The sequence below is a fragment of the Calliphora vicina genome, chromosome 5, assembly GCF_958450345.1.
Source record: "Calliphora vicina chromosome 5, idCalVici1.1, whole genome shotgun sequence".
Lineage (NCBI taxonomy): Eukaryota > Metazoa > Arthropoda > Insecta > Diptera > Calliphoridae > Calliphora > Calliphora vicina.
This window is the reverse complement of record NC_088784.1, coordinates 28,692,575-28,712,630: the sequence shown is the minus strand read 5'-3', so window position 1 is coordinate 28,712,630 and position 20,056 is coordinate 28,692,575. Positions and strand designations below refer to the sequence as shown.

The following is a 20,056-nucleotide window of genomic DNA, read 5'->3' as shown; positions in this document are numbered from 1 at the left end:
CTTAGCTCAAACCATGTGAAATTTCGTAACAATATCTCCAATAGTTCCCAAGATACCGAATTATTTCAACAAAAAAAAGTTCATAAACCACTGTGCAATGGCCAATACTTTAAATAAATTTATATTGTACAAAGGTCTCAAAATAAAACCTAAAAATTTTAAAAAATCCAGCATTTTGAAGTCATTCACCCAATAAAAATTTAATTAATTATAAAATTGAAAAAAGAGTTTTTTAGCAGACTGTATGGAATAACAGCTTGCCTAAAAATAAAGAATTGAAAAATAAGATTTCAAATTGATGACGAAAAATTTACACAATACTTTTTATTCATTGTTGTTTCTATGTAAATCTTAAGTTTAACTAAACCACAAACCAAAAAAAAAACAATGCAAAATTAAATGTAAATAAACAAAAGTTCAAAAAACGCTGAGCAAAGCAGTCTAACAACAAAACAAAAATTAAGTACATTAAATCTTATAGCTGTTAAGCAAAAATTCTAATTTTAGAACTAAAATAAAACATGCAAAAAAAATATTAAGAGTTTTTTACTATATTAAGAGCATAAAAATGTGCAAAAAATTAAACTTTCTCTTTTAATTGAGAGTGTTACTCTCTTGCAATTTATAAGAGTTTTCTTTAATGTTGTTATAAAGTTTATGTTAGGGGGTTTAATGAACTGTTATTAACAGTAGAAATTTCTTTAGAATTTTTCAATAACAGCGTAGAGTTATTGTTTAACATTAGTGCTGCAGCTAATATAAGCCTCTTTAGCTCAGTGGCAGAGCACTGGTCTTGTAAACCAGGGGTCGTGAGTTCAATCCTCACAGGAGGCAACAGCGAATTTTTTTTTTATAATTTTTAAATATTTTTTGGAAATTAAAATTGATTTTTATATAAAAAACATTTAAATAAAAAAAGTTTTAAAATCAAAAATTGGTCAGTTTTTATATTATTTATGGTTGCTTTGAAGAGAAAGAAATTACGTTTTTTCAACTTTTAAAGGAAGGATTTTAGTTATATAAATTCTTCCATGTGACACTTAAACTATTTGTTAATAAACTTGAGCTTGCTGTTTGTTGACTCTTTCTACTACTAATGACAGTTCTTTAAGTTGTCATTTTGACACCATAAATCAATTTATTCACCCTCCTCACAATATTGGACCCAAGCAATTTATACATTGTCACCATACGAATATAAAATATTCATTATTTTTATTCATTATTCAATTATTTGTATCCAAATATTTTATGTTTGAAATTCTCCGCAGTTTTTAATTGGAGATTTCGTTTTAAATCTCAATTAAAAACTGCCAAATCATATTACTTTGCTATGCTGTTTAAATAATTTTAACTTCAAAGCTTGATAACAATTTGATGATGTTTTTTTTTTATTCTTAATTTATTAAATTATAAAATTATTGCACAATTAGCTGGCGCTGAGAAGTGGCAAGCCGTTATCAGAGTAGAATTTATTTATTATACACAAAATTCTAAACCATTATGAACAGATTATAATAAATCATAGATAAGAAATGAATGTATAAACAAATTGTGATTTTAAAGAGGGGGATGGGTGTTGTTTATATATTTATTTTAGTGATTCTTTTAATTAAATAATTAAATAAAATTTTAAGAGGGAAATTACCCAGTCAGCTCAATAGCGAAACAAGAAAATTGGAAGTTTTACTATAATTATGTACCTTTGCAATATTGGGAAAACCAAAAATACCAATAGAGTTCTAAAATATCGTGATTCCAAAAGGAAATAAATGTCTCACGAATGCTACAGAGAATATAAGAATAATTCCCGATTAAAAAGAATCTTTAATCTCCGTTGTACTTCAATAGCAGAGTGCCAAATAACTGGAATTTTGGGGCACTACTTTGTAAAGAAACAGCGCCGACCAAAATTTTACCGGCGGCTGCCGCTGACTTTAAATATGTTGGCGGCTTAAAATCATTAAATTAGTTAAAGAAAAATTACTCAAATTATAAAAAATAAAATGAACAACAAAGTGAAACTCCGAAAAATAAATAAGATTACTAAAACTTATTTTAAAAACGGCGGTTACTTTTAAGCCGACTTAAGCATTTAACATGTATCGACAGCTTGGATTACATCCATTCAACACTCTCGGTCTCAACTGTCTTACACTGGTTTCTTGGTCATGACTGGATTTCTGCTTCTGACGTGGTAGGATTGTACTCAGGACGGACGAAGCACCTGCTGGACGATCATCTTGTTTAAAGATGGCGTTAACGCTGGACGAACAGCAAAAACGGTTGGGGCTATCACAGGCGCGGATCCAGGTCAACCATTTGAGGGGGGGGGGGGTTGTGTAAATTAAAATTTGTTCTACATTTTTCTTTGTATTCCTTTTTTTATATGAAAACTTTTCGGTTTTAGGGGGGGGGGATTTCCCTCCGTATCCGCGCCTGGTCTATCAAGAGTTTATACGGTACATTAATTTTGCTAGGGAACGCCCGAACTTTGAATTTGGCTTGAGCTTTTGAATGCATTTCTGCATAAAAGGGGTCTGTCGAAATCTCTGGACTGTGTCTGTGGACAAGGGACGGAGTACTGGTTACATGTACTCACGAGGTGTTCACTCTATAGAGTGATGTAAGGAGTTTGCATCTATATCATTCCGAGAGGAGATGGGATTGTAGTAGATCATTAGAGGACAGTCGGACGCTTTGCAGGTTAGGTGAATACGCAAGGGCGTATTGAATAGTTGGATGACTGTACGTCAGCCGAGGGGACTCCTGATGTGACTATTAGTGGTGTTGCTCAACTGCCAATGTGCCTTAGCACCGGTAGTGCACATCGCTTGGCCAGGTATGTTAGGGGCTGATACAACATTATCTGCCCCTCCCAGCAGTGCACCGTTTTCGCTCCCTGATGTTGTTGATGCTACCTGTAATAGTATGAGTTACCAGTTAGAGGACACTGTCTATTGTCGTAACCGTTTGTTCGTGTGGTCCTTTGCCAGTGTCGCACCATGTGTTTCAAGGCGTAGCTCGCTAGAGTGGCTGTTCAGTGTATGGAGTCTCGTGTTGTTATTTGTTTCTTTATGTTGCTGTATATTTGGTGTGTTTAGCTGAGAGTGACCAGTACCAAACAATTTGGAGTTCAACTGGTTTTGGGGCTTTTTTTTAGGATCCCCTGGAACTTTGTTTCCGGCCTGGCAGTTGGAGCGGACCTTCGGGCAGATTCGTGGTGGCTGTGATTTGGACCCAAATCGTGGGTAGAGCGCAAGCTCTGTGTGGAGTTGCATTGCAACCGGCTGTCGTGACCCATAGAACGAAAGGAGTTGTAGATAGTGCTCCGCTTCTCACCAAGGGGGGGAGGTTCATGTCCAAATACATGACTTCGAATTGGTACTTATGTATGACAATTTGTCGTGCATGGGGGCGAAGTGGACGCATTGTTTCTGCCCGGTGTTAAAAGCACCGTGAGTTTAGGCCTACGCGGCTGGTACTCACGTAAAACCTGGACACATCTGTCTACCACTGGTTTGCTAAACTCGTTTTCATCTTGGTGATCTTTCCACACCTTGATGTTGTGCTCATGGGTGAACGGACCAAAGATCTGGAAACAGCTTCTTAATTTAAACTCTCAGCTGACCAGGGTCTTTATCTGCATCAGTGGGGATCCAGTGAGCTCCTGGACTTTGTCCTGACTGGATCAATAGTGAGATCACTGCGGCGAGCACGTGACCCATGAACCCAAAGCGGGTAGAAGATCGTTGTCTAATGTTTGTGGTAGTGGCAAACTTCGGGCCGACAAATGTGTCTTCCTAAGTGCTGTTGCATTTCGTAATCTTAGACACATCTACCTTCTACTGGTTTTCCCTTGGGCATGTTTGGTGAAGATCTTCGTGAACTTTCCACGCTAGTGTGTGAATCGAAACCGGAGTTCCGGGATTCACGAAATCCATTTTTGGAAAGAGTTTATTTATTTGAACTCGCATCTGACCAGAGTCTTTCAGTGAGCACCAGGACTTTGTCTTGACTGGATCATTGGTTACGTAGAAGATTGGTTAAATGACTGATGTTTGGTCTTGTGGCAAATTTCAGTGCTGACTCAAGAGAACTATTAATTAATAGTAAAATGCAATTGGGTCAGTGCTTAGGCAATGTATTGGAGTGGTAGTGCCCGTGACATATTGGTTGTACCATATATCGGACTGAATTGACCAGCTACGGATGGCAGGCATTAGAAAACACTAGCACCCTAGCAAGGAGCATGTGCATTGAACCATGCAGTCAATGTACGAAGTTTGCCAATTGTGGGTTCTTTGCAAGTCACCAAAAAAGTAGTGATAGACGCATTGCCTCTATCCAGTGTTAAGATCATAGTGGGGTTAGTTTATTACGGCAGGGTCTCACTTCCAAACTCGTTTGTTCTACCATATAATTTTGAGATGTACTAAAACTGATATTGCAAGATCTTTAAGCTAACTGATCAAGAAATAAAGGCAGGCTTATTTAAACATGTTTCAATCAAAGTAAATTGTGCAAGTGCTGTTATTTTGGTATGACAATGAAGGAAACAAGGAAATCGATTTTGTGTTTAAATCTAAAGAACCCTGTGCATTGTCACCCTGTGCTGGAAAATGATTTCCATAATATTCAATTTGTTTTCAAATATCTAGCATTTTAAGGTTTTCCGGTTTGTGTTGTGCGTTCGTTTCCTTCATTAAAAATTATGATTTTTAAATCAAACAATGAAATTTTAATTAATTGAAAAGCTTTTTAAATGTTGGGTGTTATTGTCATTTGTTGTTGCTGAATATATATAGTATATTTTTCCCTTTAATTACCCAGCAATTTTACAAGTAGTCAATGTATCCCTTATGTCTGATTACTTGGCTGATTCCAATTTATATATCTTTGGTCACTTGACAGGTATGTGCTCTTTGTAATGCAAAAAGAAGACAATTGATTTCTTTATACATCCCAGGTAATTTAGCGTGAGGACAATTGTCGCTTAAGTATCTCTAAGTAATCCGGAGCGTGGTCACCAGAAGTAATCTATTGGAGAGTATTCGGAGGAAGGTTTGTTCATAAGCAATCGGTTGTTGGCCTATTCTCGTAGTTATTTATGTCACTAGTTGTCACCCTGAAAGACAGGTAAAATCACTAGTTCAGGACAGTCATCCAGAACTGCTGTGTAGAAGAACACACCCATATGCACACAGTGGAGAGTACTCGTTTATTTATGTGTGAGTGTGTGTTTTGGTAAATAAAGCAGGCCTGGAAAATCAAACATTTTTAAATGTACAGAATTTTAAATTGTGCCAAAATAACAATGTTTTTAGATTCGAAATAATATTTAGAGGTATTTTTGAAAAAATTTGATCAAATCTCTAGATTTGTAAAAAGAAATCACAGGCGATTGACAAAGTTTAAGTCGAGGAATATGTACTTTGAAATTAATATTACGCCAGAGAAGTTTTTCCAGCTTGTGATTCTCAACTTTTTTGGTGCCATGACCTACTATTTATTTTCAAAATCTTTTATGTCAGGGCGTATCCGTACAAATGCTCATGGTTTTGTTGTTTGAACTTTTTCTCTCCCGAACAAGTTTCTTCTTCATCTCAAAAATATATTTTTCATATATGTATATCTACAGATGATTCTCAGGGTTTGCAGGGAACCCTATTCTGGAAAGAATTAACTTATTTAAACTCGCAGCTGACCAGAGTCTTTATCTCGTTCTGCGGGGATCCAGTGAACCCCAGGACTTGTTCAGACTGGATCATTGGTGGGGTCACTTCCGAGAGCACGATTTAAAACCCATATGTTTGATGTGTTCGTGACATAATGGTTTTTGGCCTTGGCTCTTGGTCGAGGTAATTATGTGTGGATAGCGAAACCACACACTTTGACTTTTATCGGTTGGAGGTTTTTGAAGTCGGAGATCATATGTCTGATTACCAGTGGCGGACACCAAAAATTGTATTTCATCAGACAGACGGAAATATGGAAAATGCAGCATTATATAATGAAAAAGAGAGTCGGAAATGATAATTGTGGACATTGCAAACAGACTGAAAAACTTATGTTTAGGGGTATTTTAAGTAGCATTGAATTTTCCATTCCTGAAAAGAACCCTTTTTATGTGAAACCCTAGCACATGATTATTTATAACTAACAGTTGTTGTTGTTGTTTGGACTTTATTGTTGTAATGTTGGAGTGTATGGAAAATAAACAGGAGAACAAAATCATGCACTCATACAAAAGTTTTAAAAGCATATCCTTTGACACACACATACATTTTTAAGCACATACTACTACTACACACTTGTCTCCAGACAGAGAATTAAAACTATGAATTCAATGTAAAAATAGTAGTCCAAGGCGAAGTTATACAACTCAATATGTATATGAAGTTTTACATTCATAACATTTCTCTCACAGAATGTTAAACACTGCTTATTAAAAATTAATGAATTTGTTCGAATTTGCCTGAATTCGCAACTGCTTCCAACTTGTTTCATTTTGTCTTTCAATGCTTCGTTCTGATACTTAACATAATGACAAAGGAGAAGTTTAGCTTTAAGTGTGAACGCCTCATGTTTTCAAGCTGCTTTACTTTTTCCTAAAAAAGAATCGAAAAGTAGAAATCTAAAAAGTCGACTAACTGAAAAAAGTCGAATAGTGAAAGCCGTTTTCCTCATTCATAAATGGTCAACAAATTTAAAGAAAGACTCATGTGTGTCAACCTACCGGTCGGCATCTTCTCTTCTATAAACGAGAGTATCACCGAAAACCCGAAAACATCAATTCGGCATCGTTCTCAACAACTTCAAATTTCACGAAGCACTACGCAGCGAATTTTATGAAAATGCGTACAAAATTCAGCTTAGTCAGCAGCTCAAACCAGCAGACCATGAAAAACGAAAGTAAATTCGTTCAATGGGTAATGGAGCACAGAGAAGTCAATGCCAATTTTTCGAAAAAAAGTCATATTGTCCGATGAAGCGCATTTCCATCTGAATGGCTTCGTGAATACACAAAATTTTCGAATTTGGGGCTCAGAAAATCATCATGCAATCCATGAGAAACAAATGCACCCTCAACGAGCAACGGTCTGGTTGCGGATTTTGGTCAGGCGGCGTGATTGGGCCTTATTTTTAGGAAGATGAGGCCGAACGTGTAGTGTCAACTAGTCGACATGGATCTATACGACATGTAATTTCACAAGACGGCGCCATCTGCCACACCGCGAATGCAACAATCGATTTATTGCAGCATCGATTCCCAGACAAAATTATCTCAAGAAATTCTGATGTCAACTGACCATCAAAACCATGCCATTTAACGTCGTGTGAAATTATTCTTGGGTTTATGCGAATAAACCAGAAACAATCCCTGAGCTCAAATCCGAGCCACATCTCTGTAAAAAAAATCATGGAAAATTTCATGAAAAGAGCAGTGGGCGCCATTTGACGTATATATTACTTCATACTTAACTGAAATCACAACTATCTCAAAAATACGTGTTCTTATGAAAGCTGATGAAGCTAAACCAAAATCACAAAGTATACAGAGGCGTCACGAGACAGAAAATAATCTCGTTTTCTATTTGTCTCTTTCTTTATAAACTGCCCTTTTCATCGTTTTGTTTTGTTTATTTCTTTTTTTGGATTACATTACTTTGTCTAACATATTCGCGTTGTGTATAGCGTTTTGCTTTAACACATCACTGATATTGTAGTACAAAATATTTGCTATCCCTTTTTAAGAGAACTGCCCTATCATCTGATTTTGAATTTTTGAAACGTCAAATTTGACATCTCTGTATACTTTGTGCCAAAATGTTAAGGATTGGAATATGCTTCACATTCGTAAATATTCTGTGACAGACCTGATTGTATTACTAAAGGTTGGCTACCGATATAATCGCAATACCGTTACCTCTAAATATATTTTTTATTCAATAATTGAAGTTATTGAAATCTATTAAATATTCAAAAATTTATAAAAGTAGAAAAAAGCTTCAGTAGATATTTTTTCTTTATAATTTCACATTACATTCATTTAACTATCTTTTATATACCCTTCACCTTTGTGAGGAGGGTATATATAAGTTTGTCATTCCGTTTGTAATTTCCACAATATAATTTTTCGATCCTATAAAGTAAATATATTCTGGATTCTTGTAGATAGCAGAGTCGATTAAGCCATGTCCGTCGTCTGTCTGTCTGTCTGTTGAAATCAATTTTCTGAAGACCCCAGATATCTTCGGGATCCAAATCTTCAATAATCTGTCAGACATGCTTTCGAGAAGTTTGCTACTTAAAATCAGCAAAATCGGTCCACAAATGGCTGAGATATGAGGTAAAAACCAGGACAACCCCGATTTTTGACCTATTTTTGACCTATGTATATCTGGATTACTAAGTCATTAATATAGACAACATGGATATCTAATGATAGATATTTCAAAGACCTTTGCAACGACGTATATAAGACCAATGTAAATTGGACCTACAATGGGTCAAAATCGGAAAAAAAAATTTAACCCGAATTTTTTTTTCACAAAAAAAAATTGAAAAAATAGGAATTTTTTTTAAAAATTAGAAAAAAAAAATTAATTAAAAAAAAATATTAAATTTAAAAAAAAATTTTTACAAAAAATTAAAAAAAAACTGGAAAAAAATGTTTGTTTACCTACAAATATTTAAAACTAGCATTTACTAATGTTAGTTCTTCAAGTTTCTCCAACCCACGCACACCAGCCTGTTCTTATTTATTTGCAAATAAAATATCTAAATTTGTACTGCATACTTTAGGGAGCTTTTTTATTACAGTTGACTGGATTCACAAAAAAAAATCCGAGTTTTACCCGGAAGTTTTAAATTTTTTACAAACCATCTCCTGAAAATTTATAATCGAATAAAGAAAAAATCAGCCAAATCGCTCCAGCCGTTCTCACGTGATGACATTACATACATGGACCATTTCATTTTTATATATATAGATTTGTATTTTGAAGTATAATTTGGTGAAGGGTATATAAGATTCGGCACAGCCAAATATAGCTCTCTTACTTGTTTTTTTTTTTTGTTTGGTTTTATTCAATTCGGAAATGGTGGCATAAAACAACGAATGATATTTTAATGAACATTCAATTTGAAGCCGTACAAGTGTACTTAATGAGTTCTCATGTGACACACACATGATACAAATTTACACAATATTTTATCCTGGTCATATATTTAGTTGGGGTTTATTTTGCCATAAACAGGAATCATTTGTTACCAGAAACCTAGACAATTTTATAATTAATGTTTTTGGGGCGAAAATGTCATAACAAATATTTATTATAGCTACAGCTTTAAAGAGTTTTAATTGTTTTGAAATTTCATGAATGCCTCTATTTACCTGATGACATCTCCTTACTTTCTTATACATTCTCCCATGAAATGTCAGCATGTTGCTAATAATAGTGGTGAAAAGTGATAGTAAGCTTAACAGCTTTAAATATTAATATTTATTTTAATATAATATAAATTGCTCTTTAAAAATAGGGAATTATAAAAACTAGTTTATATAATAAAAAATATCCTATTTTATTTATATATTTCGATTTTGAAATCAAAATAACCATGAAAATTATATTAAACACAATAAATTACAACAAATGAAAGAAACACAAGAAATTCAACAATTAAAAACCAACAAACACCTGCTCAAACAACAACAACCACAGCAGGTTGTTGTAGTTGTTATAAAAGGAGAAAAAACAGCGAAAGTAAAAGTAAACAAAACAATAATAGAAAAACCAACAAAAACATCCTGGAAACCGGTTTAATTAATAAGAAAAAGAGTGTAACAAATAAAAGAGATGAGATTTATTGTGTAACTGAAATATTAAAGAGTGAATAGTGGTTACTCTTAATTAAAAATACTGTTACTATGTGAATTACTATATTTTTACTCTTACAATGTTACTAGGAAACAATTGGACCAGTGATGGGATGTGATTATTTATAAATTTAGTGCCAAATTGATGTATAAATTGTACTTTTCACAAAATAAACAGAATTTGGATAAATTGTTCATGAAATTTTTTTATACAATTTGTTAAAAAGTAGAAGACTTGAAATACTTTTATACTGCTTTATTAGATTTAAACTTATTTGCAAATGGCATAATGTAATTATGATGCCCTCAGGCTGGAGGTTTGATTCTAATTTATTTTTCAGCAATATCTTGCAGATTTTCCAAACTGTAATGGCGGATTTTTGTCTTGAAAATTGTGGAGCCGCAGAACAAAAGGTACTTTTTAAAATTTTTTACAAATTGAATTTTTGGTATTTTTATAATACTTGAGTTGAAATCTTCTAGAAAATATGAATTTCCCAAAATTTTTAAATTTTCAAAAAAGTACCTTTTGTTCTGCGGCTCCTCAATTGGAGATTAAATTCGGCTTAATCTACGGATCCACTTATTTTAAAATAAATCTGGTATTTCTATACGGCATTGGAGCATTTGTAGGGCCAAATATTCCAGGGTTGGCGCAATGGTGCCTCAAAGTAGAGTAACTTCGACATGAAACATTTTGCCATACCTTGGTCCGCTTTATTAAAATTATAGGGCCTACTTTTGGAACGAATAGGCTCGATTGTTTTTTGTTAGTTAGACAACTAAATTACCAATAATATACAAAAGAGTTCTGAGCAATATCGATTATGGATCCAAAAATAAACGATTTTCAATATAAAAATTCAAAAAATAGTAGATTTTTGCTGTTTTTCGAGCTTTTTTATTAAAAAAAAACTTTCTTTAAGAACATATAACAATTTTATGTTTTTCTGTAAGGTATCCTTACGTAGAACATTTTGGTATAAAGAACATATGTCGCCCCTATGCCCTTTGGAATTTGACTTTTTTTTTATAAAAATTTCAACTTTGGGCCACATATTCTAAAATCCCAAAGCTGGGATCAGAAAATGGAAAGCAGCTTTGGAAACCTTGATGTATTTCCTTTTTATCCCCAAAATATTTTCTCAGACCCGTAGGAAATGTGGAGCCTATGGGCAAAATTGTAAAAAATTGGTTTTTGGGCGAAAAGATGACTTAACTCTTTTTTATTAAAAAGAAAACTTTCTTTAAGAACATATGTATACAAATTTTAAGTTTTTCTATTAGTTATCTTTACGGAGAATATTATGGTATAAAAATGATGTCCTATTTTTGGAATATGTCGCCCCTACGCCTTTCGGAATTTGACCTATTTTTTTTATCAAAATTTAAACTTTGGGCCACATGTTCTAAAATCCCAAAATTGGGATCAGAAAATGGAAAGCAGCTTTGGAAACCTTGATGTGTTCCCTATTTATCCCCAAAGTATTTTCCCAGTCCCGTAGGAAATGTGGTCGCTATGAGCAAAATTGTAAAAATTACCATTCAAAAAATAGTAGATTTTTGCTGTTTTTAGGAAGAAAATGTGACTTAACTCTTTTTTTATTAAAAATAAAACTTTCTTTAAGAACATATAACAATTTTATGTTTTTCTGTAAGGTATCCTTACGTAGAACATTTTGGTATAAAAACATGTCATATTTTTCGAATATGTGACCCCTACGCCCTTCGGAATTTGACATATTTTTTATCAAAATTTCAACTTCAGGCCACCTGTTCTAAAATACTCAAAGCTGAAATCAGAAAACTTAAAACAGCTTTGGAAACCTTGATGTGTTCCCTATTTACCCCCAAAGTATTTTCCCAGTCCCGTAGGAAATGTGGTCACTATAGGCAAAATTGTAAGAAATACCATTCAAAAGATATTAGATTTTTGCTGGTTTTGGGGCGAAAAGGTGACTTAACTCTTTTTTTATTAAAACAAAAACTTTCTTTAAGAACATATAACAATTTTAAGTTTTTCTGTAAGGTATCCTTACGTAGAACATTTTGGTATAAAAAACATGTAAAATTTTTCGAATATGTGGCCCCAACGCCCTTCGGAATTTGACCTATTTTTTTTATCAAAATTTCAAATTTGGGCCACATGTTCTATAATCTCAAAGCTGGGATCAGAAAATGGAAAGCAGCTTTGGAAACCTTGATGTGTTTCCTGTTTATCCCCAAAGTATTTTTCCAGCCCCGAAGGAAATTTGGAGCCTATGGGCAGAATTGTAAAAAATACCATTCAAAAAATAGTAGATTTTTGCTGGTTTTTGGGCAAAAAGCTTAATTAACTTAATTTGTCCTATTTTTTTTATCAAAATGTTTACATTGAGCCACATGTTCTAAAATCCCAAAGCTGGGATGAGAAAATGGAAAGCAGCTTTGGAAACCTTGATGTGTTCCCTATTTATCCCCAAAGTATTTTCCCAGTCCCGTAGGAAATGTGGTCGCTATGAGCAAAATTTTAAAAAATACCATTTTTGGGATTTTCGCTCCAATTTTCAGGAATTGCGGATTTCCCTTTGACCTTTTAACAAGATTTTTTAAACTTTGTTATTTAGAATGGAAAACTTAAAAAGCGTTGAAAATTTCATGGAGTTTTGTTAATAAATAAAGATTTTATTACATATTCCATATTTATTGAGTTTCTAAAACTAAAATTTGTATCAAAATTTTAATAGGATTGCAAATATTAAGAACAATTTCATCCAAATTTATTCTGAACTATTTTTTTGGTTTAGAAGGTTAATTTTTGGTATTACAAAAAAAAATTCAAATCAATATCTCAATTAGATTCAAAAATATGGCACTTTAAAACTCCGTCCTTCAAAAATATGGCACCTTTTCATTGAAAAGTACAAAAAGTGCCAAAATAGTATCAACAGTACCTGGCAAAATGTAATAGTGCCAAAAATGTCAAAATTGTGCCACAACTATCAACACTGATTTGGCCTACAAAATGTAACTAAAAAAAAACTACAAAAAATTAGAAACTCGTTTGTTAAAGCTATTTTTAGAATTTATTTTTAAACATAAACAATTATTTTACAAAAAAAAAAATATTGTTTATACATTTTTAAGTGTGTATTATGTGGGTAATTTTGTTTGATTATTTCGAAATCAAAAGAGTATTAGAGAGCAAGAAAAGCAACTCAAACATAATTTAGTTCAATATTTATTTAGTATTTTTTATCTTATCGTAAATGAACCCAATTATAATCTAACAGCCAATCAATGACTTTAATTTATTTATTTGTTGGTTTTGTAAGAAATTTTAATTTCATTTTCAATAAATTGTGAATGATTTTATGATTTAGTTGCTGGTTATGGCTAATATTGATAACAGTGGGTGTTAAAATTGACACTAGAGTGACAAGTGTTTTAAAGAATATTAAAGTTTTCTATTATAATTTGTTAAATTTGCAACAAAGTGTAAAAAAAAACTTATCAAAAGGTCAAAGGGAATCACGCAATTCTTAAAAATTGGAGAAAATTTTGCCCATAAGTTCCTTATTTCCTTCGGGGCTGAGAAACTACTTTGGATATAAATAGGGAACACATCAAGTTTTCCAAAGCTGCTTTCGGTTTTCTGATCCCAGCTTTGGGATTTTAGAACTTGGGGCCCAAAGTTGAAATTTCGATAAAAAAAATAGGTCAAATTCCGAAGGGTGTAGAGGCGACATATTCGAAAAATAGGACATGTTTTTATAACAAAATATTCTCCGTAAAAATACCTACAGAAAAACATAAAATTGTTATATGTTCTTAAAGAAAATTTTTTCCTTTTTAATAAAAAAAGAGTTAATCACCTTCTTTTCGCCGTGTATAACTTATATACACGATTCATACATCTATATCTCCGGAATTCTTCCGGCTCGGTCCACAAATGGCTGAGATATACCAGGACTTCTTGACCTATTTTTGACCCATCTGGATTACTAAGTCATTAATATAGATAATATGGATATCTAATGATAGATATTTCAAAAACCTTTGCAACGACGTAAGACATAAGATCATAGTAATATGATATTTTTTTAGGTAAATTCCCAGCGAGTTGTTTAGTTTTCCCTAATTTATTTGACACGTAAAAAACATAAGGTAGACATGTTATATATCAATGGATAGAGGATTTTGTCTACTTTTCAAAAATGTATATAACTTTTGACAATTAAAAAATTCATGGAATACTTTTTTGAAAAATATGACAAAAAATGCTTTTTATTGAATTTTGCATAGATACAAATTTTTCAAATTGAAATACAATTTTTATTTATGAATATTTTTTAATGAAATTTCACAGTTATGTAGATTTTTCTATTTAAAATGCAAAAATGAAAACAAATTTTGAAATTTGTTATCAAGTATCCCGCAATTCCTAAAAAAAATCTTGAAAAATCACAAAAATGGGATTTTTTCGTTTTTTGGCTATAATATCCATTCCAGGGGCGGGGTTATCGGAACCCTTTACAAAATAATTAAGAACTTATTGGGCCATCTAAAATAGGTTACTATATTTTGATATCGAATATGCGATTTGAGAATTTTTGCCCTAAAGTTGAATTTTATATAAAAAATATGCATTTTTTGAATGCACCTGATCCCGTCGGTATCAAAAATTATAAATGTTTTTTTCATTTAAAATATTTGGTGTAAAGTTAGCTTTTCAAAAAGTACAAATTCATTATACATCCTGTTAGATAACTTAAAAAGAATAAAAGTACTTTTTTCCCAAAAAAAAATTGCGAAAAATCGCCTTTTTTATTTTTTTTAAATTCAAATGAATATATCTTTTGACTCAGCCATGATTTTTAAACACTTCTTTCTTTATTTGATATACATATAAATCTATTGTTAATCCTATAAAAGAAAAATGGATAAAATCGGGGAATATTTGGAACCGCGGTCACCAAAAAACTGGAGTAGGGTGGGTAAAAATGTTGAAAATTAAATTTTCAAATGCGAATATTTCCTAAGCTATAAGAGATAATTGATAGCTACGAGGAGGTTTTATGTAGTGCTCGACGAGGAAATTCTATATGTGTAATTTTTTTTAAAAATTGAACATACCCGAGGTGTCCTACTTTGGGAACCACTGGTCCTGCTCCTGGTGGGCTCATGAGGTCCAAATTCAAAACTTAAAACTCGACTACACTTCCTCTTTGTGCATGTGAAATTTCATTCAAATCAGCGTAAGGGTTTAGAAGTTACAGATTTATTTCCCTCCTTTTTTATTCTCATACCACTGTGCGACTTATATAATATATAAAAAAAAATTAAAAAACAAAAAAAGAAATTTTAAATTTAAAAAAAAATATTTCAAAAAAATTTAAATTTCAAAAAAAAATTCGAAATTTTTTTTAAAAATTAAAAAAAAAATTTGTATTAAAAATTTTTGTTTTGAAGTATAATTTGGTGAAGGGTATATAAGATACGGCACAGCCGAATATAGCTCTCTTACTTGTTAAATTTAAAATCATTTATTTTTGGATCCATAATTGAGATTTCTCTGAAATCTTTTGTATATTTTTGGTAATTTAGTTGTCTAACTAACAAAAAAAACGAGTTCGTTCGAATACGCCTTATAAGGAGTGAGATCGAAAAATTCTTAACACACGTTTTTCATTACATTTTTTAACCCAAGTATTATTTGAATTTTTTTTTTGATCAAGTTACCTTTGAAAAACATGTCAGTTATTATGTGTAATGTCAATTATATTAATTTTTTTGTTAATCTGATTAAAATGAGTGACCAGAAAAAAGTGCGTACTGAAATTATTAAATATTTTCAACAAAACCCAACTTGGTCTTACAAAAAGTTGGCCAAGCATACAAAGGTCTGCCGTCAAACTGTTTCCAATGTTATTAAACAGTACCGGGAGAACTTGTCAGTTGATAGAAAACCTGGTTCAGGTAGAAGGAATGGTCCACATGATGTTTCTAAAGCCAAAAAAATAGAACGCATTTTCAAAAGAGCTCCCAACACATCCGGTAGGAAAGCAGCCCGGTTAGCTCAGTGCTCGGACTATTTGGTACGAAAAGTTAAAGCTAATGCAGGTTTAAAAACATACAAGGCTCAAAAAGTTCCTGACAGGAACGCTACTAAAAATTTAGAGGCCAAAAACAGAGCACGGAAATTGAAGTCAAGTTTTATAAAAAAATATTCTTGCTGCATAATGGATGACGAAACGTATGTTCTGGCAGATTTTTCGCAACTTCCAGGTCAAAAATTTTATGTTGCTGATGCTCGAGGGAATGTTGAAGAAAAGTTTAGGACCCAAAAGCAGACAAAATTTCCCAGAAAGTTCTTGGTATGGCAAGCAATATGCAGTTGCGGCAAAAGAAGCCACTCATTTGTTACAACGGGCTCTATAAATACCGAAATTTACATCAAGGAATGTTTACAAAAAAGGCTGCTTCCATTCATAAGACTTCATAATGTGTCCACTTATTTTTGGCCTGACTTGGCATCCTGTCACTATGGCAAACAAGCCCTTGAGTGGTACAAGAACAATAATGTGGTATTTGTACCAAGAGAGGCAAATCCTCCAAACTGCCCGGAGCTAAGGCCAGTGGAGAGATATTGGGCTCTTGTTAAAAGAGAATTGAAGAGTACAAAAAAGGTGTCCAAAAGTGTGGTAGATTTTAAACGGAGATGGACTACATGTTCGAGCAAAGTGACAGAAAGCACTATAAAAACGTTAATGGAAGGGTTTCCGAAAAAGGTTCAAAATTTCATCACTAGTGATTAAAACTATAAAAATAATTTTTTTTGTAAATTGTAATAATAATTTCAATCAAATAAAAAAAAAATTAAAGCTGTAAGTTTAGTGGTTTCTTTTTTATAAACATATATGTATGTTAAGAATTTTTCGATCTCACTCCTTATATTAAAAAAATCTGAACAAGGTATGGCAAAATTTTCTATTTTGAAATGGCTATGACACGGCACACGCTTTCCAAAAATATAAAAATCTTTTAAATCGGATTTGAAACAAAAATTTTACATGTCGAAGGTACCCTAATTTGGCCTCCATAGCGCCGCCCCTGGAGCATTTGTTGAATATTTGTCAAGTATTATCCCGATCGGAACAGCCGTTTAGTAATGCCAGATTTATTTCCTAAAAATTTTGATTCTGCCCCACCGAGCGTTGGCTGCCGTTAAGAAGCCATTATCCCTAATTCAGCTGAACTACCTCCAAAGTGAAGCGTATCCAAGAGAGAGAGCCTTCTGCATCGATCGAAAAAAATAGTAGTCGAACGGGGCACGGTCTAAACTATAAAGCGGGTGAGGCAAAACTTCCCAACCTCTTCATTCTAAATACTTTTTAACAAGTATTGCAATATGTGGCCGAGCGTTATCATGATGGAATATTACGGTTTCATGTCTGGACTCATATTCTGGGCGTTTTTCGGCCAATGCTCATAATAGACAGGAACTTTTGACTCACACCAAGTACAGAGCATTAACGCCATGAATATTTTACTTTGGTGTCTATTCGTCTGGTTGGCCGAGCTTCACATACGATCTCTTACGCTTCGGGATATCTCGTAATGGATCCATTTTTTATCGCAAGTAATGATACAGTGCAAAATTTATTTTCTTTTATAGCTTTCAAGCATCATTTCGGACATGCAAAATCATTTTTCAAGGTCTCTCGGCTTCAATTCGTATGGTACCCAATTTGCCTGCTTTCGGATGAATCCTAATGATCGAAAACGTTACCAAAAATTTCAATATTAAAATAATTTCTGTCAAAACTGAAATTTTTAGTTCGTTGTAATTAAGTTTAACTAAACGAAGTATTAAACAAAGTTTAATAATTAATAAGATCGAGCTCTTGGGCTGAGTTAATCTTTGATAAACTCGTAGTTTAGATAAACCTCAATTCACAACTACTCCCTACAAATAGTGGAGTAAAATTTAATACCTCAGAATTGTATCAGTGTCTTTATATTAATTTATGGTCTCTCAAAAATTGGTGTTATCAGTAAAACACATCTGATATAAATTGTCAATAGACCAGACCACACGTTTTAAAACAAATTATCTTCCACAGTCATTGTTTATATTTGTTTTTGGGGGAAAATTTGCACACACGCCAAATTTGTTTTTTTTTATTCATTAATGGGGTCACGTGATTTTCTTTCTTCAAGTAAAGAGTGTTTTTTTAAGCCGGATAGAATTTACGAAAGGGTTAACTGTAAAACGAATTGTCAAACTGCGCTCACTTTTTGACACTTATGATCAGTATACTCGGGCAAATTATTATGAATAGATTGACGTTTGAACAATAGATTTTAGAATATAGATATAGACGATTGTTTTATGGCAAAAATGTGTTCAGCATTGAGACTTAATTTTGGTTTAACCAGGCGCGGATCCAGAGGGGGTGAAATAGGAAATGTCCCCCTCCAAAACCGAAAAGTTTTCATATAAAAAAAGGAATAAACAGAAAAATGTAGAACAAATTTTAATTTTGATTTCGAGAAATAAACCTGTCCATTGCCCTCCAATGTCGTGCGATTTGACACCGTGAAGTCACTGGTTTATGTTGATAAACCAGCAAGAATTGACGCCTTAAAGGCCAACATTGGAGTTATTCGAGACATACCGCTACCAATGCTCGAAATGTTAATTGATGTTTAGAATAAAAAAATCTTTTTGATTAAAATTGACTTTTTCGTGTTATTTTTTACAATTTCAAGTTCTATTGGGCTTTAAAAACCCCCCTTTATAAGGAAAAGTGGTGATTTTGTTTAAAATGTTATAATTTACTCAGAGATAAAAATATATGACTTGGCAAATATGTATTTTTTTGAAACTTTATTTCTAATTTGATGATATTTTGTTTTAATTATGTTTTTAAATAGCCGTATTACTTAATTGTATCGCTAAAGAATAACCAAACATACAAGTTTTATGTAAATCTTCTATTATAAATTATAATTTCAAGATAAGAAGTTTAAGAAATTTAAGTAAAGCACGCAATTTATGATTTATTGCTGTTTATTATTGTATAATAGAAAATAAATCTTTATTAATACAATAATATGTAGTGATAATTAAATAGAAGAATTAATTTAACATCATTCTACATATAATACTTTTCTCTAATAGCAGAATATATAAAATAAATATAAATAAAATTTGTCTATGGGTACAAATTCCATTTATATTTATAAAATTAACAAAAGAATTTATTAATTTTCTAAAAAAAAATTGGTAAAATATTTAAAGTAAAAGTGATTTTATATTATTTTCTAAAATCAAGATATCAATTATTATTAGAAAAACTATTATTGTTACTCTTTATTAAGACCAATACTATTTTGCTTAAGTTTGATTTAATTATTTAAGCATTTTTAAGCTTTCTTCCATTTTGCTCACTTGTCTTAGTTTTAATAGTTGACCACACTGCTTTGTTTTGTTTACATTTCAAGTAACGGGATTTGAATGTTGCCATGTAACTATTAGGAAGAGCGTTTTTTTATGAATGAAGTGATTTGGTAAACATTTTTCTTTTACTTAAGGCTTAAGAGTTAAATAAAACTTAAACCGATAAATTTAGAAATTCTCAAAAATACGTAAATTTATACAAATATTGTACAAATTCATTACACATTAAAATATTGACATATTACTCGATATTTAAAAAAAAATTTGCTGCTTTCACGTAAAAACAAGTAAGAAAGTATGGTCGGTCAAGCTTGACTATATAATACCTACACTAAGTAAAAGAGCAAAAACATTTTTTTTTAAAATTTCAATAATTTATATTTTTGAGTGATTTTCGGAAGTGGGCCTTATATGGGGGCTATGACCAATTATGGAACGATCACCATGAAATTAGGTAGTGTGATTTATGTCTATACTAGCTAAAACCCGGTGTGCTTCGCTACCCGTACCGTAAAGATTTACAATATATTTAGTCTATCTAAAATTAGTTTCTGTTCATGTGAAAAACATGGATTTTCTAGATTTAGTCCGCAAACTTGCAAACACTGACGTTGAGCTTTATCAATTATCATTGCAAATACTAAGCAAATAGGAAACTGCAATCGAATAAAATCAAATGGCATTTCCGAAGTTATAATTCCCAGTTATAAAGGTCGCTCCGATTAGAT

General features: G+C 32.3%; 1 non-coding gene across 1 annotated transcript; it reads left to right on the top strand.

Moving 5' to 3' along the window:
* The first annotated feature begins 762 nt into the window (after positions 1–762).
* TRNAT-UGU (transfer RNA threonine (anticodon UGU)) lies at positions 763–834 on the top strand. Its single transcript has one exon. It is a non-coding gene; the product is annotated as a tRNA-Thr (tRNA).
* Positions 835–20,056: the final 19,222 nt, after the last annotated feature.